The sequence below is a fragment of the Rhinolophus ferrumequinum genome, chromosome 15 (assembly GCF_004115265.2).
Source record: "Rhinolophus ferrumequinum isolate MPI-CBG mRhiFer1 chromosome 15, mRhiFer1_v1.p, whole genome shotgun sequence".
Taxonomy (NCBI): domain Eukaryota; kingdom Metazoa; phylum Chordata; class Mammalia; order Chiroptera; family Rhinolophidae; genus Rhinolophus; species Rhinolophus ferrumequinum.
Window position 1 is genome coordinate 37,500,487 of NC_046298.1, and position 24,729 is coordinate 37,525,215.

At 41.9% G+C, this 24,729-nt stretch overlaps 1 protein-coding gene across 1 annotated transcript in view; it reads left to right on the forward strand.

The window, feature by feature from the left end:
- Window positions 1-24,729, forward strand: part of SIPA1L3 (signal induced proliferation associated 1 like 3) — a 218,799-nt gene that overhangs the window by 28,490 nt on the left and 165,580 nt on the right.

Genomic DNA, 24,729 nt, shown 5'->3' on the forward strand with positions numbered 1-24,729 from the left:
ACTTGCTACCGTAGCTGTGTGACCTTGGGTTTATCTCTTCACCTCTCAGGGCCTCCGTTTCCTACCTGTAAAATATGGATGATAAAGATTTCTACCTCAGGGGGCTATTATTAAGAGCGTTAAATAAACTTACGTAAAGTATTTAGTCTGAGCCTGATAGATGGCAAACACTCAGGGAGTACACCGGAAGTCTTAGTCATCATCAGCAGCATCCTTATTTTTCCTTTCGGAGTCGGGGAAGTGCTCTATAGTTCAAGTTAGGACTTGGGAATGAAGAGCCTGGCATTGATCCCAGCTCCACCACCAGCAATTACCTCTATTACGTTGGCGAAGTGAGTAACTTCTCTGGGATCCTTGGTTTCTTCATCTCCATCGTAAGGAGAATGAGAAGCTGACAGAGCTCACTCATTGGACGTATGTATGTTGTCTGAAGTGTGGGGTGACTGGAAGTTGAAGAGATCCCAGGTGTCTGCGCTCAGTGCAGCCCCGGGTCCTGATCACACGCCGTGAGAGAGCTAACGGCGATGCCGGTGTTAGGACCCGCCTCTGCGGGTCCCTTCTCTGCATGGCATGGCGCCCGACTAGTGGCCTGGGAAGCAGGCCAGCCACCCCCTGGACTGTGAGCTCAGGGAGCGCGGGACCCAGGTGGGCCCCACCCATTCCCAGTCCTCTGGCGTGTCGCACTGCGTGGGAGCACAGAAACAGTCACCTTCATCAGGCTTCTTCTCTTGTGAAAGACACATCTGGAAAACAGCTCCTCAGGAAATGTTGTATTTGTGTCTGGTCGTCCCCACTCCCCAGACAGTGACTCTGAAACCTGGCTGGGTGTTGGCACCACCTGGGGAATCTTGTTAACAGCTGGGATTCTCCGGCCACACTCCTGGAGCACCTGGGTAGGTGTGACAGGTGATCATCTGCCACTTTAACTGCCCAACAACCGTTCACCGTTCTTTTGGGGTTTTCCTTTGGGGAACTGCTCTTCCCCCATCCAGTGCATTCATTTATGGAGCCCTCCCTACTGTGTATATGACACTGCTTACTCTAGGCACTGGGGATGTGGCAGTGAATTAGATAGACAGCCCTGCCCTTGAAAGTGGAATGATACAACAGCATAGTCGTGGTTCGCTTAACAACGGGAGTGTTCGAGAAAGGCATCTGTAGGTGATTTTGCCATGTGCGAGCATCACAGAGTGCTCTTGATCGGAAATACCGAGATGGGGCAGCCTATACCGCACACCTAGGCTGTGTGGTCTGGCCTGTTGCTCCCAGGCTACCAATCTGCACAGCATGTTATTGTACTGAATACCGTAGGCAATTGTGACACAATTGTATTTGTGTAGCTAAACATCTACACATAGAGAAAGTACAGTAAAAAATGTGGTATAAAAGATAAAAATTGGTACACCTATATAGGATACTTACCATGAATGGAGCTTGCAGGACTGGAAACTGCTCTGGGTGAGTCAGTGAGTGAGGGGAGTGGACGTGAAGGTCTAGGGCATTGCGGTCCACTGCTGTAGACTTTATAAGCACTGTACTCGGAGGCTACTCTACATTTATTGAAAAATTTTTCTTCAATAATTAATCTTAGCTTACCATAACTTTTTTACTTTATAAGCTTTAAAATTTTTAACTTTTGACTTTTTGTAATAACATTTAGCTTTAAAACACACATTGTACAACTCTACAAAAATATTTTCTTTTTTTATATCCTTATTCTAAGCTTTTTCTATTTTGATTTTTTCTGTTTTACTTTTTAAACTTTCTTATTAAAAACTAAGACACAAACACACACTAGCCGAGACCTACACAGTGTCAGGATCATCCATAGCACTGTCTTCCACAGCTTGTCCCACTGGAAGGTCTTCAGGGGCAATAACACGTGTGGAGCTGCCGTCTCCTCTGACAACAGTGCCTCCTCTGGAAAACCTCCTGAAGGACCAGCCTGAGGCTCTCCTGCCTGAAGAGGTGTCACGCTTTTCAGAAATATGTCCATGGTGGTGTGCTTGGTTTGTTTTTTCATCAGAGATTTGCTTGTAAGCAGTTAATGCACCATGAACGTTCTTCTCTACTATCGAAAACCTTTTGGTGTCGGGATTCATGTTTTCAGACTTTTTAAGGAGCTTGGTGAGGTCTGCAAAAGTTTCTGCTAAACCTTCAGTGCGGGTTTTCTTGGGGATTCTTCTTTTTCTTCTACTGCAGTTTCCTTTTCTCTTGCTTCCTCTTTAGCCATGAATTCCTGTCCTGGTTCTGACAACTCATTAGTCAATTCCCCAGGAACCACCTCCAGGAGCTCCCCAGTGTCATCCTCACCCACCCGCAGGTTAAGGTTGTTTGTCATCTCAACCACAGTCTTGTGGATTTCTGCAACCTTTGTGCTCTGATGTTACAATGTCACTAAGCAATAGGAATTTTTCAGCTCCATTATCATCTTGCAGGACCACCATCACATATGCGGTCTGTCATTGACCGAAATGTTTTTGTGGTGCGTAACTATGTCTTATAAGTTATAGATTATAAGTTATGCAATAGATAACTGTATATTAGATAACAGGATTATATCACTGTCACTTTGTGATTTCAATAATTGTACAATAAGTGAGAGGATTTCATTATTAGGAAACAACCATTGACTGTTGTAGGGGCTAAAAACAAGAACAAATTCATTGAAAAAGGGAGGCAAACCAGTAGTGATCAAAAATTCTGAAAATGACTAAAATGTTTATCTTTTTTCAATTTTGGGGGTATTGTTGTGAAGACTCAGCCATACTGAAATGCTTTGTTATACAGGATAGATACACTCTGCCACTTGCAACCGAAAGAGTCTTATAAGGAAAGATGCTCCTCGATGTACAATGGGTTTTGTCCTGATACACCCATCATAAGTAGGAAATGTCGTAAGTCAAAGCGGTGAATACACCTAACCTACTGAACATTGTAGTAGCTTAGCCTCTCCTACCTTAAATGTAGCCTACATTAGCCTACAGTTGGGTGATTATCTTGCATTTCCTCTCAAGAGTCATTGCCTCCCTTCCTCTTCGTCTTCTCACCAGAAGCAGGAGACATAAGTGGGTGTTTTGTAGACATGATATGTGATGCGAAAACACAAAACACAATATGCAAAAAGCACTGGCTACACAGTACACTGTCGAGTATCCGTTGTTTACCCTCACGACCGCGTGGCTGCTAGGAGCGGTGGCTCGCTGTCACTCCCCATCACGAGTGTGCCCTACCACACATCACTAACCCAGGAAAAGATCAAAATTCAAAATTCGAAGTACAGTTTCTACTGGGTGCTCATCGCTTTCGCACAATCATAAAGTCATAAAATAGTCGAACCATCGTAAGTTGGGGACCATCTGTGATAGTCATTTTAGTGGGTCCTAGAGTCTGTATCTTCAAAATTATGAATCAGATGTTTGAGAACCACTTTGCTAGACTGTTCTGAGTGCTGATTCTCAGACTTAAGTGAGCAACAGACTTGCTTGGGGAATTCGTAAAAAATACAGAGGCTCTGCTCCAGACTGCTGGGCCTGGGGCAGAGGGGCTGAATTTCTGTGTTTTGAGCAGCATCCTGGGTGAGTGGACGCACGTCAGAGATGGAGAAGCACTCTAATGAAGGGCAAGGGTCACGCCCAGTCTCAGACCTCACCTGCAGAGCAGGCCCAGGGTTTTTCTCGAATATGGAAGAATTTGAACCTAGATCTTTGGGAAATCATTTCTTCCTGTCCCCTGCTGTGCACACTGCATCACATTTTTTTGGTTACATATGTGAGCTTTATTAGTATAATGGTTCTAACTAGTGTGTAGCCCCTCAAGTGAATTTGGAAAGAGCTAGATGTATAGTTCATGCTGAAAGGTTGCTTCAGATTCACAACAACGTCTGCTCTTGAAGAATTTTGATACTAGTGGAATTATTCACAGATTTAGTTTGAGGTAATTTATAGTGAATGCTTCCCGTGTGTGTGTGTGTGCGCATGTACACATGTGTACCAATACTTACTTGAAGGTAAAGGAAGGGCCACGGCCCTTTTACTTGAGTGAAAAGGAATCTTTTGAGTTGACCCATTGGGCTAGAAAATCCCTTTTTAAATACTGGCTTGTAGCGGCTTTGCTTTTGAGGCCTGCAGAGCTGGGTCCTGGAAGTGGGTGTGGGGCCTCACTGCCGGCCCTGCTGCCTCTGACCCCAGGCACGAGTGACTTTGCCATTGTCTGAAGTCATTCCCTCCCTCGATTTGTACCCCACTCTGAGTTCCTGTAGCTCCAGGAATTAAGGTGTGAGTTGGTCAGGGTTATTCCAGTTTAAGCTGAACATCTTCAAATATTTTTGTTTGTGTCCCCTCACAAGAATTTTGATAGACCTCATCTTCTCCTTATACATTATAAAGCTAACATCTGTAATAATTGTATGGTACCTTTAAATTTTTCTTATTTGTAAGAGAAAGAAAGTAGTATATATTTTGTAAGATAAGATGAAGATGGACTGCAATTGAAATAAATATTTTATGATACGGTTAGATAAAATAAAGCCCACAGAATCTGAAAAAAATCAAATTAATTTTTCCCCGGGAATTTTTTTCTGGTGGATTTTAAAAAACTGGGTGGTCCTGGAAAACATTCCATTTAAACAAATCAGGGCCCCAAATATAGATTTGCTTTGACTGTTCTGAATTTAGGGGAGCCCAGCATGGGCCCATAATATCCTGTTTTTAAAGCCAAGTTTCATATTTAACAGAAAGATGTGTAAGGGAAGGACTGACAAGTCTAGGGACTTAAGGAGCTTTCTTATTTATTAAAGACTACTTCCCTAAACCATATTTTGATGTTTTTTGTTGTTTGGAGTTCTAGAGGTTTACATACCCCTGGTAGTTCTTGGGAAGAAGTGGGTGGATGTGCAGTGGGAGGTGGGCAATTGAGAAGGCAGATGGGGTTGCCAACAGATCTGTTTCAGGAAGGCGAATTCGTGGAAATTGAGGACCAGAACATGACCTCCCTTAAAAACGTTTGTGCTCTTGGTCCTTTGGAAGTCTCCAGAAGCCCCTAGGGATAAGCACATTCAGGCCGGAAGCCTAAAGAATCTGGCTGTTTTTTATTTTACAGAGCAGGACGTCCAGAGGTAGGTAGGGTTACAGAGATGGTTGACTGGTTCACCACCACCGCCACCATAACTGCCACCATCATTGCAGACTCAGTTTCTCTCATCTCCTCGCTCTTCAGACTTCTGCCAACTGTGTGCAATCCTAGCCTAGCCCTGGGAGCACTCTGGCAGCCCTGGGTGCCCTGGCCAGACAAGACAGTGTCTAAAGGAGTAGGAAGCTGGGCACCTATCTTCTGAAACCTCCACAGTTCTCTCCTGATGTCTCACTGACCCAGCTGGCTTAGGCCAGCCCATCTCCTAGAGACAAGTAACAAACTATCATATTAGGATGTAAAATGCTCAAAACGTCACTTCCTGATCACTAAACAATATGGTGGCTAAAAAAAACCTGCCAGATATGCCTTAATACCATGAATCCCCTCTGGTCAACATCTCAAACTTGGTTCACCTCCGTAGACCTTGGTCAGCTGTTTTCATGACCACACGTGGTTCTGACTTCTATTGATTATATTTAAAATGTAACCTTGAGACTTCTCCCACTCATCATTTTGTTAAAAATGTTGTAATGAGTTTTGAGAGCACAAAATTTTCCCATATACAAATTAGGTGAAAACACATCGAAAACTGTATACACTCCATGAAGTTTGGGTTTAAAAACCGGAGGCATTTTACTGGGGAAACAATGTTAACCTGAAAGATATTCTTTACAGTGATACCTAACCTATAATAAGCCCTCAATAAATGTTAGTTGTTATAATTATTGGTGGGGTGTTTGTTAAATTCTATAATACTGCTTTTTCCCTGAATTAACAGTGGCTAATAATGTAATCGTCCGGAAAATGTTTGTTGAGTGAATTAGGAGGAAGCAGGGTAGTGATTGAATTGACAGCATTGCATAGTCCTGCGTTGGACACAGTCAAAAGTGTGTTGTTACTGTTGTTATCACCAGCATTGTTTCATTAGCTGGCCCTGAAGTATCTTACATGGGGTAAATTGAAAATTCCCGGGAGCATTTGAGATCTTGTTTCCTGGCAGTTGTCGTCAGTTTGGGCTCAAATAAAACTCATAAAAATTCAAAAAATAAAATAAAATTACCTAGCCACTTCTTTTTCTCCCTGCTATGCCCTACAGATTTTGATACGTCATTTCTCATGGGTCATTTCTAAAGGATTAGTAAATTTTAAACACCTTTGTTGAGGTATAACTTTTTACATCTGGCTTCTGTCATTAGCATAATGTTTTTTAGGTTCCCCATGTTATAGCATGTATTAGTAATTCATTCCTTTTTATTGCTGAATAATAGTCTGTTGTATGGGTATGGCATGTTTATTCACCAGTTGATGGATACAGGCATACCTCGGAGATACTGTGGGTTCGCTTCCAGACCACCTCAATAAAGTGGCTATCAGTAAAGCGCATTGTCATCCTTTTGCAGGTGGAGGGTCTTGCCTTTGATTCGTAAAAAACCCAACGAATGTGAAGTGCATTAAAGTGACGTGCAATAAAACGAGGTACGCCTATATTTGGATTGTTTCCAGTATTGGGCTATTATGAGTAATGCTTTTATGTCCATTCATGTAGAAGTCTTTTTTTTTTTTAAGAGGCAAATGTTCCGTTTTTTGGTTTTTTTTAATTGGGGAATATTGGAGAACAGTGTGTTTTTCCAGGACCCATGAGCTCCAAGTCAAGTCGTTGTCCTTCAGTCTAATTGTGGAGGGCGCAGCTCAGCTCCAAGTCGAGTTGCCGCTTTCAATCTTAAATTGCAGGGGGCACAGCTCACCATCCCATGCGGGAATTGAACTGGCAACCTTGTTTTTGAGAGCTCGCGCTCTAACCATCTGAGCCATCCGGCCACCCCACCGGCAGCTCAGCGGCAGCTCGTTGTCTTCAATCTAGTTGTGGAGGGAGCAGCCAGTGAGGCCCATGTGGGAATCTAACCTGCAACCCTGTTGTTCAGAGCTCACGCTTTAACCAACTACTGAGACATCTGGCTGCCCCTAGAAGTCTTAATGGATATATGTTTTCATTTCTACTTAGGGGTGGAATTCCTGGGTCATCGGGTAACTAATTTTTGGAGAAACTGCCAAATTGTTTTCTAAAGTGACTGCACCATTTTACAGTGCCACTAGCAATGTACTGAGGGTTCCAGTTTTCCATATCCTCACCAAAACTCGTTATAACCATCTGAGTGTGTGTGCAGTGATATCTCATTGTGGTTTTGACTCGTATTTCCCTAATGATTAATGCTATTGATCATTTTTTAATGTGTTTATTGGCCATTTGTATATTTTTGGTGAAATGTCTCTTTGAATGTTTTGCTCATTTCTTAATTTAGTCCTCTTATTGAGTTGTATGAGTTCTTATATGTCAAGATAACAGTCACTCATCAGATATATAATTTGCAAATATTTTTCCCAGTTTGTGACTTATCTTTTCATTTCCCCTTTTGAAGTACAAAAGTTTTCCATTTTGGTGAAATTCAGTTTATCAATTTGTTCTTTTATGGATCCTGCTTTTGCTGTCATGTCTAAGAATTTTTTGCCTAATCCAGAAAGGGTTTTTTCTTATGTTTTTTTCCTAGAAGATTCATACTTTTAGCTCTTAACCTGTAAGTCTATGATCATTTTGACATGATTTTTGTGCATTATGTGAGAGGTAAAGTTCTAAATTGATCTTAAGCATGTGACTATGCAACTGTCCCAGCACTATTTGTTGAAAAAAACACTATCTTACTCCATTGACTGTTAGCACTTTGGTTGACTGTTACTGTAAGGGTGTATTTTTGGATTCTTAGTTCTGATCCATTGATCTAAATGTCTGTCCTATTGCTAGTACCACACTGTCTTCATTATTGTAGTTTTATAATTAGTATAGAAATCCAGAAGCATAAGTCCTTATTTTGTTTTTCTTTTCCAAGTTGTTTTGGCTGTTATGGATCCTTTGCATTTCCTTTTGTTTTGGGATCATCTTGTAAATTTCTGCACAAAAGCCTACTGGGGTTCGGTAGAGCTTAAGTTTGTTACATATCAGTTTGGTAAGAATTGCCATATTCACATTAGTCTTCCAGTCTATGAACATAGCTTCTCCATTTATTTAGATATTCTTTTGTTCCTTTTAATGCTGTTATGAATGAAATTGTTTTCTTAATTTCATTTTTTGGTGTCATTGCTAGGATATAGAAACATGATTGATTTTTTTGATAAATTTTTGTATTCTATGACCTTGTAGAACTCATTTATAGTTCTAGTCGTATGTGTATGTGTGCAATAACATGTAAGTATTCCTTAAAATTTACTATATACAAGGTCATATTATCTGCAAATAGGAACAGTTTTACTTTTTCCTTCCCAATCTGACTGCCTTTAATTTTTCTTTTTCACTTTTATTAGCATTTATATTTGATGCTGAATTTATTCCCGGGCCATAAGTTTTCATTTTTTCAGTTTCTTTTGGGAGAGCTTTTTCTTCTCCAACCTCCTCTTCCGGTTTAGGAACAATTTGTTCTTTTTCAGTTAGATCATCTCCATGTGGCAGGGAGAGCACATGTATGGGTTAATCAGCCCACGAGCTCTGTAAGTTCCGCGCAGCATCTTGGGAGCTTTGCTCACCTGGCTGTGCTCAGTGACCAGAGATTTTACATCTAAACCTGTAAGTTCAGCATTGCTCTCTGCATTTTTAAGCAGTAAAAATTTTGCACTCTTTTTGGGCCACTGACTCTATGTCCAGACCCACTGTTTGGCTTGGGCACACCTATTACCAACTCTACCATTGTAACGACAGAATGGCACACACTGCTTTTGTGACATGACATCCTTTAGATGCTTGGTGGCTTTTCAGATAAGCATACCCTTGATGTCCTGGGCAGTCTCACGAGTGTTCTTAAAGTGAACATGAATATTTGAATCTCTCAATTTGCATGATTTTGTGGGGTTCTTTGGGTCAAGTGAATAGCGAACCATTTTCAGAAGTCACCTCAGGCCGCTTATGGCAAGAGCTGACTGCCTTTAATTTAAAAAGTTCCCCCCCTCCCCTTAGTGATTAGTGAGAACCTGTGGTACAATGCTGAATAGAAATGGTGACAGTGGACACTTTTGCCATGTTCCCAATCTTAGAGGGAAAGCCTTTAGTCCTTCCCCTAAGTATCATGTTAGATGTAGGTTTTTTGATAGATGCCTTTTATTAGTTGAAGAAGTTTCCTTCTATTCCTAGTTTGTTAAGAGGTGTTTGTTTGTTTTGTTTTTAACAAATGGGTATTGGATGCTTTTGCTGTGTGTATTGAGATTATCATGTACTTCTTCATTTTTTATTCTATTAATATGGTATATTATTGATTTACAGATGTTAAACCAGCCTTACATTCTGGGGATAAATCCCTCTTGGTTATATTGATAGATTTGGTTGCTCATACTTATTGAGGATTTTTGTGTCTGTATTCATGAGTGACATTGGTATGTAGTTTGTTTTCTTATGATATCTTTATCTGGCTTTGGTGTCCGGGTAATACTGACTTCATAACGTGAGTTAGGAAGTATCCCCTCCTCCTATGTTTTTAAAGATTTGTGAAGGATTGATGTTATTTCTTTAAGGATTTTATAGTGTTCATCAGTGAAGCCACGTGGGGCTGGACTTTTCTTTGTGGGAAGATTTTAAATTACTAATTCAATTTCTTCCTAGGTCTGTTCAGAATCTCTATTTCTTTTCAAGTCAGTTTTGGTAATTTGTACCCTAGGAATTTGTCCACTAAATCTAAGTTGATTAATTTGTTGGCATAAAAGTAGTTCATAGTATTTCCTCATACCTCTTTTAATTTCTTTAAGGTCAGGATATTTTTCATTATTTTCATCTCTTTTTGGTTAAAGATTCATTCATTTCATTGAATTTTTCAACAAGAACCAACATTTAGTTTAATTGACTTTTAGTCTCATGTGAGTTTTTAATTTCATTGATTTCTGCTCTGTCCTTTAATATTATTTTCTTGCTTTGAGTTTAGTTTGCTCTCCTATTTATAGATTCTTCAAGTGAAAGCTTACGTTATTGATTTGAAATATTTCTTTTCTAATGTAGGCATTTAAAGCTATAAATTTCCTTTAAATACTGCTTTTAACTATGTCCTGTAAATGTTGATATATTTTGTTTTTGTTTCATTCAGTTCAAAATATTTTGTAATTTCCCTTGTGATTTCTTCTTTGAGTCATGAGTCATTTAAAAGTATCTTGTTTAATCCAAATATTTGGAGGTTTACTGAATTTCTTTCTGTTGTTGTTTTTAGTTTTAATTCCATTGTGATGGAATAACATACTTTGTATGATTTCAATACTTAAAATTTTTTTGCCTTTTTACTTTGAAATTGTTTAAATCTCATAAGCAGTTCCAGAAATACTACAGATGGGACACATGGATATCTACATGGAAGAGAATGAATCTGGACCCTGATCTCATGCCATATATAAAAAGTAACTGAAAGTAGATCATAGACCTAAGTGTAAGAGCTAAAACTATAAAACTCTTAGAAGAAAACCGAGTATATCTTTGTAACCTTTGGTTACATAGTAGTTTTTTAGATATGACACAAAAAGCATAAGCAACAAAAGACTTCATCAGAATATTTTGGACTTCATCAAAATAAAAAGTTAATGTGATTCAAAAGACACCATCAAGAATGTAAAAGGACAGTCTCTAGAATGGGAGATGCTATTTGCAAATCATATGTCTCATAAGGGATGTATATCAGGAATATACAAAGAACTCTTACAACTTGACATTATGAAAATAACCCAATTTAAAAATAGACAAAGTATTTGGATGCATGTTTCTCTAAAAAATATATATACAAATGACCTATACGCATATGAAAATATGCTCAATGTCATTAGTCATTAGGGTAATGCTAATCAAAACCACAGTGAGATTCCATTTCACACTAACTAGGATGGCTATAACTAAAAAGGTGGACAATAACAAGTGTTGACAAGGAAATGGGGATATTGGAACCCTCATACATGGCTGGTAGGATTGTAAAATGGTGGAAAACAGTTTGGCACAGTTTGGTACTTCCTCGAAAGTTACACAGAGTTACAATATGACCCAACAATTCCACTCCTAAGTGTATACCCAAGAGAGATAAAAACATGTCCACATAATAACTTGCACACAAAGGTTCATAGAGCATTATTCATTATAGCCCAAAAGTGGAAAAAACGCAGATGCTCATCAATTAATGAATGAATGGATAAACAAATGCAGTATATACACACAATAGGATATTATTCTGCCGTAGAAAGGAATGAAGTACTGATAAATACTGCAACGTGAATGAACCTTGTAAACATGCTAAATGAAAGAAACTAGCCACATAAGATCACATATTGTATGATTCCATTTATATGAAAGGTTCAGATTTGCTTACTGCAATTCTGTAGACAGAAAGTAGATTGTTTGGCTAGGGCAGGGGTTGCGTGAGGGGAAATGGAAAGTGATTGCTTTTATCAATTTATTTGTGGGTTGATAAAAATTTTCTAAGCTTAGGTTGTGGTTAAATGGTTGTACAACTTTGTGAATATAGTAAAAACCATTAAATTTTATACTTTATGAGAATAAATTTAATCCATTTATGTTTGATGTGATTGTTGGTATGTTTGGCTTAACATCTGCCATTTTGCTATGTTTTCTCTATGTCTTGTGTCTTTTCCTCTGTTCTTCCTTTATAGCTTTCTTTCTGATAATTACATGTTTTCTAATGTTTCATTTTAATTTCTTTGAGTTTTTGAAAACTTTTTCTTGTTATTAATTTAGTGAATCTTCAGGGTTTACAATATGTATCTTAATTTATCACCATCTACTTCAGATTAACACTAAAACTTAGGTTAAGTTAAATATAGAAACTACTATAGCTCCATTTCCTTCTTCCTCTTGTTATATTGCCAAGTATATTTTTATGTTACAAACTGTAGTACAGTTTTATAATTGTTTGATGACTTCTTACATCTTTTAAATCAAGAGAAGAAAAGAAAAAAATTCATGAGTGTTTTATATTTACCTATGTATGTACCTTTTCTGCTGTTTTTTATTTCTTCTCATCAATGGGTGCTACCATATGGTGACATAAGGAATCATCAATACCAAGGGTCCTTTCCGCCTAAAGGACTTTCTATAGTATTTCTTTTCACACTTGACTCTTTCTTTGTTGTTGTTGAAAACTGCACATTCTAGATCATATATTGTAGCATCTCTGGATTCTGATCCCTCCCTCACTCAGGCTATTGTTTGTTGCTTTTTTTTAAGTTCTTTTGTTTTGTATTGTTTATTTGTTTAATGACTTGACTGGGCCAGTTCTTTGGAGTCTTTTATGGAGACCGATGCCTCTGTTCGTTTCTTTAAAAGAATAAATTCTTGTCTTAATTTTTAGTGCAAGTTACTAGGGGTTGCCCTCGGTTCAGTATGGTTTAGTGGTTAGCTAATGCTTGATCAGAGGTTGTGCTAAAAATTTGAGCCAATAAGGCTTCTACCTTTTGCCATTGGATCTGTGTGTGGGTTAGGAATATTTTCAAAGTTCAAGCAGTTTATGAGTCTGCCCCAGCTGTTGCTTTCTGCCTGGCCATCTGGTGTCTTCTTTGCACACTCTTGAGACATCTTGTTCAGTCAGGGATGTGTGGATAGCTAGGACCCTCTCTGGTCTCTCTGGAGCTTGCATACTGCATTGAATATGAGGTTTATTGCTGATTGTTGGGAGAAAGAATTTTCTGAGCTTCTCATTTCTCCATTCCACAGGTCTGGTTGTCAGTTTTGACTTTTGATTTTCTGTTTAGTTTAAGACATACCCAGAAGTATTTACAAATTCCAAATATGTAACCCGGCTGCACATTCTGATCCACTGGTGTCATTTAAAAATTGTTTTTGTTTTTTGGGGGCTGTTGTTTTTTACCTTTTACTTTAGATTATGAACAAATTCCAAACATAGAGCATATATTATCTGTAATGACAAATCTTGTCTTGTTTATGTTCTGACTTCGTCTGCCCCCTGCCCATTATATTGAAGAAAATATTATACTTCATACCATTTTACCAATAAATATTTCATTGTATACTCGTAGTTCTAACAGGAGGTCTCTTTTTAAAAACGTAACCATAGTACAATTGTTACATCTAAAACAATTAATAGTAATTCCTTAATATCATCAGATAGACTTGGGGAACTTTGAAAAATAAGATGCCCGGTCCAATGAAATCAGACTCTCTGGGTGTGAGTTCTGGGCATCAGGATATATTAAACTCCCCAGGTAATTGTGACGTGCAGCTGAGGTTGAGAACCATTGAATTAGGTTTCTCTTTATCCTTTCCCAAAATTGTTCTTCATTTCTAGTTTAAATGTGTTAGAGTCATAGTACTGTGATAGGAAAGATTATTTTGGGGGGAATTTGAGATTTTTTCTTTTCTTTTTGTAATATAGGCTCTGTTTTTATGAACATTCAATGGATATTTTATAAGACTGAATCTCATCTGTTTTCTGGTAAAAAAGAGTTTTATATAAACCTTGAAAATTAAGTTGCTGATTTGTGTTATTCAGATTCTCTCTAGTCCTAGTTTAGGCTAACTTTATCTATTACTTTCCTAAAAGGAGGGTAAGGGGAGAGAGAGAGTTTCTGCTACGGGGATTGTGATTTTTGTCAGTTCTTATATTTCTAATGGTTATGGTTTTAAACATCTGGATTCATATTTCCTTTATAACTTTAGCCATTAAAAGTTGAGGGAAACAGAAGCAGACTGTCTTCTACCCACCCCACAGTTCCCCATTTCTGAATCCCTAATTATATTTAGAAAGTGTTCTGATGTCAGTGTCCTCAAATGTGTTGGGTGGCATCAAATGCCATTTCATTCTTTTTGTAATCGGCCCCATCTCTTCACGGGTCATGTGAGGGGTCCAGCCTTCGACTAGGCCTTCAGTATATCTGGATGTTGCCACCTTCTGCCCTCCTGGCAAGCACCTGCTAAATTTCTGATCTTTGTGTTTGAGCACTTTGGGGAAATGTGTACATTACAGGCAGCAAGCTGTGATTTGACGCCTGATTTTCACATGGCCCGGTGTGTGCTGGGCTAGTTCTCCACACCCCCTCTGTTAGTACCATTTGGTCTAGACAGACAGAGTTCCCCACCCCCCGCCAACTGCTGTGTGATCCATGGCTCACTGTTTTTCCCGAAATAAGTGCTAATTGGTTTTCAATTCCACTTGGATTTTAATGCTGCCCACTGCAGCCTTGGTCCAGAAACACTGATGTGTTTGAAGAAGTGTTCCCCAGCAGGAGGAATCAGCATGGCAGGGAGCTGGCCCGCTCTGCCCTTCCCAGCTTGCCCCAGTGGCTGTGGGCCTCTGCCAGTCACCTGTGCCACCTTGCTCAGGTTCGGTGAGAGAGGCTTTGCAGAGACTTGCTCATGATGGCAAGGACAGGTTTGGACAGAGCTCCCTTTCCTCCACGTGTGGAGAGCGATGGGTCCGTGGTTCATGGGGGCTGGAGGAGTGTCATTGGACCAGCTTGGAATGGTGGGTCATGGACTCCTGATCTGGGATCCAGGACTGTTCCTGTGTCTTCTGGACAATTCCTGCCAGAGCCTCCCTCCGTGTCACCCATATGGGGCCAGCTCTGTTCTCCAGTCTGCTGTGGTAGGGAGAGGCTGGATCGTGGGGTGCCAGCTTTCTGGAGTGGGGAGATGATTTTGACCCGCCTCCACCCTCCTCCAATGTTTTCTTTTGCTCAGAAGACCGTCCAGGATTGTCCCCCTCCAGGGCTGCCACAGGGCTGCACCTCTGTAGCTGTTCTCTTTGGTTCTCTTCACCTGCCCAAGGCATTGGGGCAGAGGAGGGCAGATGTCAGTCTGGCAGATGGAGACCAGGACTTTTCTAGACCCTGGGGTAGCGGGGAGCAGTTCCTACAAGACCAGAGGAACAGTATAATGGTTAGAGATACGCCCATGCAGGGTGACCACACCCACTCTGGACCTCAGTTTCCTCTTCAGAGCATTAGTTTGCTAGGGCCTCCATAACAGTTTCACAAACTGGGCGGCTTAAACATCAGAAGCTTATTGTCCCACAGTTCTGGAGGCCAGGAGTCTGAGACAAAGATGTAGGCAGGGTTGATATCTTCTGAGGGCCCTGAGGAGAATGTGTGCCAGGCCTCGCTCCCAGCTTTGGATGGTTTGCTGACGTTCTTTCACTTCTACTGCGTCATCTCAGTTTCTGCCTTCGTCTTCACATGACGTTCTCCCTGTTTGCATGTCTGCACCCAAATTTCCCCTTCTTGTAAATATCCCAGTCATATTTGCATTAGGGGTCCACCCTATTGTAGTATAACCTCATTCTAACTTTACTAATTTCATCTGCACCAACTCTATCTCCAAATGAGCTCACATTTTGAGGTACTGAAGGTTAGGACATCACATAAACTTTGGGGGTACATAACTGAATCTATAACTGAAAAAAAATAGCATTGATTATACGACCCACACACTAGGGTTGTTAGGTTATTAATTCATAAAAGTAAAACACTCACCTCAGTTCCTGTCATATAGTAAGTGCTCAGTAAATGTTAGCGTTGTTAATGGTCTCTGATGACCTCATCTCTCACTGGGACCATTGCAGTTGCCTTCTCTTTGGCTCACTGCCTCTACACTTGCCTCCTCCATTCTGTTCTCCAAAAATAGGAAGTCATGTTATAGCCTATATGTAAATCTTTCAGTAGTTTCCCATTTCTAGTGGTCCAGAAATTCGGGTTGCAAGTAACAGAAAACCCACCCCAAAGTGGCTTAAGGAAATTGAGAAATTATTGGCTTAACATAATTGAAGTCCGGGGTAATCTGTTTTAGATGCAGCTAGATCCAGAGCTCAAATAATGTTATTACCAATGCTGAATTTTTCTCCTTGACCTCTCAGTTGGTTCTGCTGAGCTGTTTTTACTCATAACACTTCTGAAACCAAATGTGTGGGTTTTTTCCCTCATACCAACCAACCAATTCTGCAACTCTCTGGACACTAACTGGGTGTCTGACACTACCTGGAGTTAGCAAAGGCCCCACAGGTTAAGGGCTCAGATCCCCTAGATTGCCCGCCACTGCAGACAACAGCTGCAAGTCCCAGGTTGCCACCTGTACTTCTGATCAACTGACTATAAATTGAGGGTTCCAGTGTGCCCCTCCTCAGTTTCGGTAATTTGCTAGAATAGCTCACGGAAGTCAGGAAAACACTTCACTTACATTTACTGGTTTAATATAAAGGATACAACTCAGGAACAGCCAGATGGAAGAGAGGTATGGGGAAAGAGGCACAGAGTTTCCATGGCCACGTGCCACACTGCCAGCACCTCTGTGTGTTCACCAATCTGGTAGCTCTTCAAACCTGCTGTTTAGGGTTTTGTGAGATTTCATTGTGCGGACATGATTGATTAAGTCATTGACCACTGCTGATTAACTCGATCTCCAGCCCCTCTCCCTCCGGAAGGTCCAGGGTGCGCTGACAGATCCAACCCCTTAATCTTGCCTTGGTCTGTCTAGTGACCAGCCCCCACCCTGAAGCTCGCAAGGCACCTCTCCACCAAGAGTCGTCTTATTAGCATCAGCTCTGGTACAGTTGAAAGGAGCTTGTTATGAACAACACAAGACGCTCCTGTCACTTTTGTCATTCAGGAAATTCCAAGGGTTTTAGAAGTCTGTGTCAGCAACCCAGGACAAAGACCAAACATACATTTATCACAGTTCCCACCTCAAATTGGTTGTTCTGATAGTTATGATTGCTACAACTGTAGCCTCAAATTACGAGGCTCAAGTCCAGTGGAAGAAAAGAAGGAGAGCCCTTTTTGTGTCGGGGGAACCTCTACAAAAGTTCTGAAGTTCACTGTGAACCAAGTCACATGCATCAGTATTACCATCACTGTGACCAGGGGAAGGGCATTTCGGCGTGGGTCCAGGCTGGAGCTCCATTGACCTCTCATGGCCTCTCAGACAGTGGGGGCTGTCTGGGCTCAGAATGAAATTATTTGTGAGGAACAAATAAGTTATCTACTAATATACTCCTTTATTTAAAATAACATTCAAAGTCCTTACCCTGGCCTACAAGGGGCCCCATGGAGTAGTCCCTGCCAGCCTCATTTATTGTGCGCCAGCCAGCCTCTCATTTCGTTTCTCAACAAGCCAAGCTGTTTTCCTACCTCAGAGCCTTTGTATGTGCTCTTCCCTGTGCGTAAAATGTGTTCCCTCTACTTCTCATCCCTCAGATCCCAGCTTAAATATCAAGTCTTCTAAGAGGCCCTCTTGGACCCTCCTGAATCTAAACTTGGCCCCCTGTTATTCTTTCCTGGCAAACCTTCAGAGCAGTTATCATAATATTTAATTACATGTTATGGTTGCCTTGACGTGTTTAATGTCTGTCTTTCCCACTGGGCTGTAAGTCCCAGGAGATCAAGCCCAGACCTGTTCTTGTTTTCCTCCCATTGCATCCCAAGTACATAGTACGTGCTCAAAAAAAAAAAAAAAAAAAAAAACCACAAAAAAAACCTTCATTAAATCAATGTGGTAGAAGTCGAGTGGTTTACTCATTTAAAATTATGGGTATCCTGTCATTGAACTAGAGCAGGGAACAATGACTGGCCGGAAGTTTTTAAAAGCCTGCAAGTGAAATTTCAAAGTGAAAGTTTAACTAGTAGATTAAATGAAATACATGCTTCAGCCATATTTTTATGGGCCCATTGGTATTAGTGCTGCCAAAGTGACCTTCCTTTTGGAGTCTTGGGCCCAGTTGAGATGATACATCTCCTAATAATAAAAACTTCATAACATTAACTAGAGTACGGCGATTAACACGTTTTAATTAGCCTGTTAGTCATCTTGTACCTAAGGAGGCCAAGCAGTGGGAGGCTAAGGCCAAGTGTTCGCACTTGGTTATTCGAATACCTCCAAGGAACTGGCCCTCGCTGCTGACCCTGTTCTGAATCTGCTTGCTGTCCGTCAAGGAGCCTGCACTTGGAAGCCTTTTTCTGGGTCACTCTTCTCTCCTAAAGCCACAGTCAGCCTTTCAGTGCAAAGTGCAGAGGTCACCAAACTGGCATGACCGCCACATGTCTGAACCCTCCTCTCCTGTAGGAGACGGGGGCACTAAAGATATGGGGGTGCATCTCATGAAAGAGTTAGCTTCGGCTATTGTCAGGTAAAACAAAAGCTATAGACTCAGATCACCTTTAACCTTCTTTTAAGAAGATGTCGGTATGAGCTGAATACAGGTTTGGCTGCTGTAACAGACCCAGAATAGCAGTGGTGTAGATGAGAGTGGTTGATTTCTCTCTCACGAAGCAGTTTGAGAGTGAGCAGCCCAGGGCTGACGAGTGTTGGGGACCCAGCCTCCTGCCATTTTGTTGTCCCCCATTCCTGGGATGTTGCCCTCATCTGTGTGGTCCAGAATGACTCCCCTCCATCACCATGTGTGCATTCTGCCCCATGGGAAGGGAGGATGTGAGAGAAGCGGGCACCTCCCTTCCTCTTAAGCCAGGAGGGGTTTTTTTGAAAGAATTCACATACCATAAAATTTACCCTTTGCAAATGTACAATTCAGTGGTTTTTAGTGTATTCACAAGGTTGTGCAGCCATCACCACAGTCTAATTGTAGAACACTGTCATCACCCCAAAAAGAAACCCTGAATTCAGTCACTCCCCATTCCTCCCTCCCCTGGCTCCTGGCAATCACAAATCTACTTTTTGTCTATGGATTTGCCTCTTCTGGACATTTCATGTGAACTGAATAGTGCAATATGTGGCCTTTTGTGTCTGGTCTCTTTCACTTAGTGCGCTGTCATCAAGAGTCATCCACGTGGCAGCGTGGATCCGTGCTTCATCCCTTTCTATAGCTGAATAATATTACATTGTATGGCTTTTTATTTATCCATCGTTGATGGACCTTTGGGTTATTTGTTTCCACTTTTTGATTATTATGAATAGTACTGCTATGAAGGTTTGTGTTCAAGTTTTTGTGTAAACATATTTTCCAGTTTTCTTAGAGATATACCAAAGAGTAGAATTGCTGGGTCATGTGGTAACTTTGTTTAACTTTTTGAAGAACAAAGCAGAGGTTCTTAACATTTGTGTGCCATGGACTCTTTGACATCTACTTCTCAAAATCATGTTTTTAAATTAATAAAACATATGGGATTACAAAGTAAACCAATTCTGTTGAAATCTAGTTTCTGAAATATTAAGATAACAAATTTGTGATACAATATGGCAAAATCCAGTGACAGGCCTAATAACTACTTAATTTCAAAGTACTAAAGGGCATGAATACTATTTTGAGATGTTCGTAAGAATTATAATGTGATTTTAAAAAAGCAAACCTGGGATTTCTGTTGGTAAGAAATTAATTCATAGGTGTTGTAAAAACTATTGTGGTTTTCCTACTTTCATAATTTAAGGAGATGTTGAATGTCAGAAGTCAGTGAAAATAAAGAGGTCATTCCCCCCCACCCCCAATTAATCAAGCTCCTGAATTCTATAAATTTCAAAGGGGTGACCCAGAGGTAGTACACGCCTCTCCCATTCCCATTCCATTGGTCTGAACTTAGTCACTTGACCACATCTGGCTGCAAGGGAGTCTGGGAAATGTAGTCTTCATTTACATTGGCCATGTACCTGGCTAAAATGTAGGAGTTCAATTATTAAAGGAAAAGGGAGAATAGGCATTAGGGGACAAGAAGAAGTCAGTATAACATTACACCCTGTACAATCAGTTCCCCCCCAGGTTCAGAACATGTGTTCTTCCTTTTCTGATAAACACCTGCCAAAGGATTTGGTTTGCCTTTAGAGGCCATGTTGTATGAAAAATGTGTCTTGGAATGCTAGAATGCTACTCAGAGTGGTGAGCTGCACCATGGTGAAGAACTGAGCCTGCCTGAGGGAATAACATATGCTCAACTCCCATCTCACATTCACACCAGAGCAAATGCTCATGAAGTGGAATGCTGGACATCTGTTCTATTAAAATCACTTGGCCATATTACGGTTGAGGGGGGCAGGGATTGTGAGGGGGTCAGGTGCATCTCTGAAGATGTGTGAGAGAAACCTCCTTGTACAATTTTATGCCCCCTCTTTGTACCTTTTTTCTGTGTTGTAAGATACGTGGTTGGCGTCTCACATGGACGGGATATTGATGTTATTTTGGAACGATTGATTCTAAGTGTCAGAACTCACCATAGATTCCTCAAGGCAGACAAGGGACTGTTTTGTTGGCTTGAAATCCAAGGTCAGCAACAAAGAGAGAGGGCAGTTGAGGCGTCAGGGGTAGAAATTGCAGGCCATGTATGGCCCATTCACTGGCAGAGTGACCTCCCCATTGTCTTGGTTGTGGGTGGGGCAGGTGAAGATCAATGATGCTGATGATCGTAAGACTAACAGCTGGTCTTTACTGAGCACTTGCTGTGTGCCTGGCTGTGTTCGTGGGGTAAGTCGTTTTACAGCAATCTTATGAGCTGTGTCCCCATTTTCCTGATGCACAAGGGTTCATTGACCTGTCCAAGATTTGAACAGAGGATCTGGTGCTGGGCCTGTGCTCTTAATTATTAACCTTACTATCTGAGCGTGAGGTGCAATGCAGGAGTAGAAATTCTGGGCAGAGGAGTCGGTGTTTACTTTCATGATTTTGTTTCCCCAGTATTTATTTTTCATGCTGACTTTTGTGTTTCCATGATTATGCCATCACAGACTTCCCTCCCTCTGTTCTGTCACCCAGTGGTACGTTCCCCCTTCCTCAGTTCCGCCATTTAAATTCTCAGGTGACTCTGCTGATCTCTTAGTGTCCCTCGATTCTAGGCCAGCCCTTCACCCTGGTTTCATTTTTAGGAGTCAGTGTTTTGCTGTCCTAGTTTTAAACATGAATTTTTTAAAGGCAGTTCATTTGTTACTTGGCAAATATTTACAATACCCACCAAGCCAGATCTGGGCCACCAGACACACAGACACATCATGCAGCAATTCCTGCCCTCATGGAATTGACAGTCTGGAGGAGAGGCGAGAGACTCAGATACTTAACAAACACCTTCACAAGCACCAATTGCCACTGTGATAAATGCTGCAGAGGAAAAATACAGGGAACTTGGAAAACATGTTAACCTGTGGAATGTAGGGCCGGAGGCTGGGCGACGAGGAGGGCTTCCTGAGGAGGCATATGGTTACGCTGAGGCCTAACGCTGAATGGTGGCTGGTGAGAGGGCAGCGTGCAGGCAGAGGGGAAGCAGACCACCTCCAGGGCCACATGGGAAGTCCTAGACCCCGGTCATAACCCCTGAGTCCACTGCACTCTGAGGAGACTACCTCAAATCAAGGTTCCCCCAACTACTGGCAAGTTACGCAGTCCGGGCACAGTTTCCTCATCTGTAAGATGGGAGTGACGTTAGTCACGGTGCCTACTTCATCAGTGGCTGTGAGAATTAAATGAATTATTAGGTTGATGCAAAAGTAATTGCAGTTTTTGTGATTATTTTTAACCTTTTAAACTGCAATTACTTTCGTACCAACCTAATACTATATGTAAGCCATTTAGAATGGTTCCTGGCATGTAGCAAGGGCTCTATGGGTGTTAATAAGTAAGTAAAACTTGAATGTTGTGGGACTTAAAGCAGCTAATAGAAAATCAAAGAACCCAGCCTAAGGCCAGAATGTAAGTTAGGAATAAAGTGCTTGACAGGGCTGCCAGACGTGGGGACTTGGTGTGTGGGAGTCAGGGGTGCAGCCACTGGATACCACCCCACCCCACCCCCCGGAGACCACCTCCAGCAGGCATTCAGAAATGTGTGAGGTGGTTTGTTCTCATAGTGAAGGGGCAGCAGCACTGTAGGAGTTTGGGGCCCGGGAGCCAAGGATATTCAATGTTCTAATGTAGAGAGGGTTGGTGTACCACCCAGAGTGCTAGCAGTAGCCCCCCTGGGTGGCCGTTCCCTAATGTATCTCCTTAGCTCTCCCTCCTGCTCTCTCGTCTCCTGTGGGGTTGCCTTCTTCAGAGGGAAAGATGGCTGTTCTTGTAGATGCAGGCTGCCCCCAAGTGCTCTGACCACTGACTCTGCCTCCTAAAATGTTTATAAGCCGCTCCTGCCCTGTAGCACTTGGAAGCACAGCCGGCTCGTCTGGCTCAACTTGTGAAACCAAGTAAGTAGTCCTGGTTTATCAATCAGGGTTCTTGGGTTGCAAGCAACAGGAACCAGCGTGGGCCATCAGCAGCAAAAGTAAAACTGCAGTCAGGCAGCTCTGGGACATCTCGGGGCAGGTGTTCAGGGCCACATCGTTAGGGCCCTGCTGTCTTTGGGGTGGAGGAGGCAGTGGAAGTTAGCAGTGAAGAGCTCTGATTCTGTAGCTGGCCTCCTGGGCATGAATCCCGACCTCACTACTTACTCAGAAGTTTCCCAACCTTTCTGTGCCTCAGTTTTTCAGCTGTGAGACTGGAGATAAGAGCAGGAGGGTTGCTGTGACGATTTGATAGGTTGATACTTGAGACGTTTAGAACAGTGCCTTGTACAGACTATGTGGCTAGATAAATATTAGCAGCTATTTTTATTTCACTGCTATTATTACCATTATCATTTTTATCAGCAGCTTGAAATTCAAATTCCTGAGGTAGAGCAGCTGATTGGCCTAGCTTGGATCATGTGGGTGGGCAGGGTCTTGTGATTGGCAAACCCCATCCCCCCACCCCAACCCCACCCCTGTTGCACACACACACACACACAGAGCTAGGAGGCATTAGGGAGGAATGATTATCCCCAAGAAAAGTGGGCTGCTGTCACCAGAAGTTGGGGCAGGGACACCAGGCAGGCCCAGATCTCAGATGTCCTCCATGCTCATTAATTTGACTCTATAACTATTGGTTCTTTGTTTGCTTTGTGCCATGTCTTGTGCTGAGCAGAGGACACAGAAGAGACAATGAATCCCCAGATCCCTTCCTGACAGGTCTTCAAGTCCAGAAGGAAATAGATGGGGAATGGGGGTCCCCATTAGGATCAGTGCCTAGAACAAAGCCTTACCCTTAGGAGATCAGTATATATTTGTTGAATAAATAAACACAGAGAGAAATGCAAAGAGGTTTATGGGAACATACAACCAAAGCATCTACTCTCAGGTCCCACCAGTTATTTAAAAAGAAGCTCATGTTTTGCACCTGAGGCCTCCAGGGTGAGGTGTCTACTGCATGTCCTTGCACACAGTAGGTGTTTAATAAATGGCAGCTGAAAGATCTCATGGGTGCATGGCCCTACAGTGTGACAGTCAGGGACAGACCCAGAGTTGGGGAGCTGGCTGCCTTCTCCGTTGAGCAGGATGTGCAGACGTGGCTCCAGGATGCATCTCTGTGGAATGCGGTTGTTGTTAATACAAATGAGCTTCCTCACGTCACAAGGCATCTATTATGTGGACAGTTGGATGACTCGCCATGGGACTGGGCGGCCTCTCAAGGGGCATTTCATAGCCACAGTTATGTTTCAGATTTCCCTTCAGAGAAGGGCTTTTTCCCATGAATGACTCTTAATAAGAAAGATAACAATAGCCCACACTTTCCAGGTGCCTGACACTGCACAAAAGAATTAAACCATGGAATCCTCACATCAGTTCATGAAGCCAATACTAATATTATCTCTGAGCCAGGCTCAGAGAAGTAGAACAACTTGCCTGTTGGATGCACAGCAAGGGAAGAAGAGAAGACAGTTGGGATTCTGGCCATGATCTCTTACTCCAGAGCTTGGGCTTTTAACTCCACACCCAGCCTCCTTTCTCTCTTTAGTATTAACTTTAAAACAATATTTTATTAATTTGCACATGGTACATTATTTAGAAATAAAGAAATCAACTTTTCTCCCATCCTGAACCCTCCACAGAAGCAGCCACTATGACCTGTCTCCTTTTAGAAATTCTCTGTGCATATACGACAAATACATAAACACGGTAGCCATACTCTACACCAAGGGGGGCAGACTGCCGCCCACCGGCCATATTTAGCTTGCTACCTGTTTTTGTTTGGCCCAGGAGCGAAGAATTGTTTTTTTAATGGTTGAAAAAAATCAAAGAAATACTTCACAGCATGTAGAATTATATGAACTTGGAATTTTCGTGTCCGTGAAGAAAGTTACGTGAGCACAGCTATGCTCACCCATTTCCGTATTGTCTGTGGCTGCTTTCACACTGTAACAGCAGAACTGAGCGGTCAGACCATGTGGCCCCAAAACTGAAAATGTTTACTGTCTGGCCCTTTACAGAAAACGTTTGTTGATCCCTGCATTACACACCTCCCTTCAGCACCGTGATTTAGAGTCTTTTTCTTGTACCGGTGATCGTGTTGCCTCCCCCATCATCCATTAATTTATTTCATGGAAATGGAGCCTGCTGCAAGCAGTGGGCCAAGCCCAGGTATGTGGCTGGAGGTGGCTTGCTTGGTGCGTACACTCACTCTCACTCTAAGCATTTCTCGGGGACCAGCTGCATGGCAGGCCCCTGGCTGGCAGCCAGAACAGGTCTAGGCCTGCCCTCAGGAATCCACAGGCCAGTGGGGGAGTTGGACATCATCCCACAGTCCCACAGGTGGATGTATTCAGGTCTGAGATCACAGGCCTTCTCTGACCCTTTGC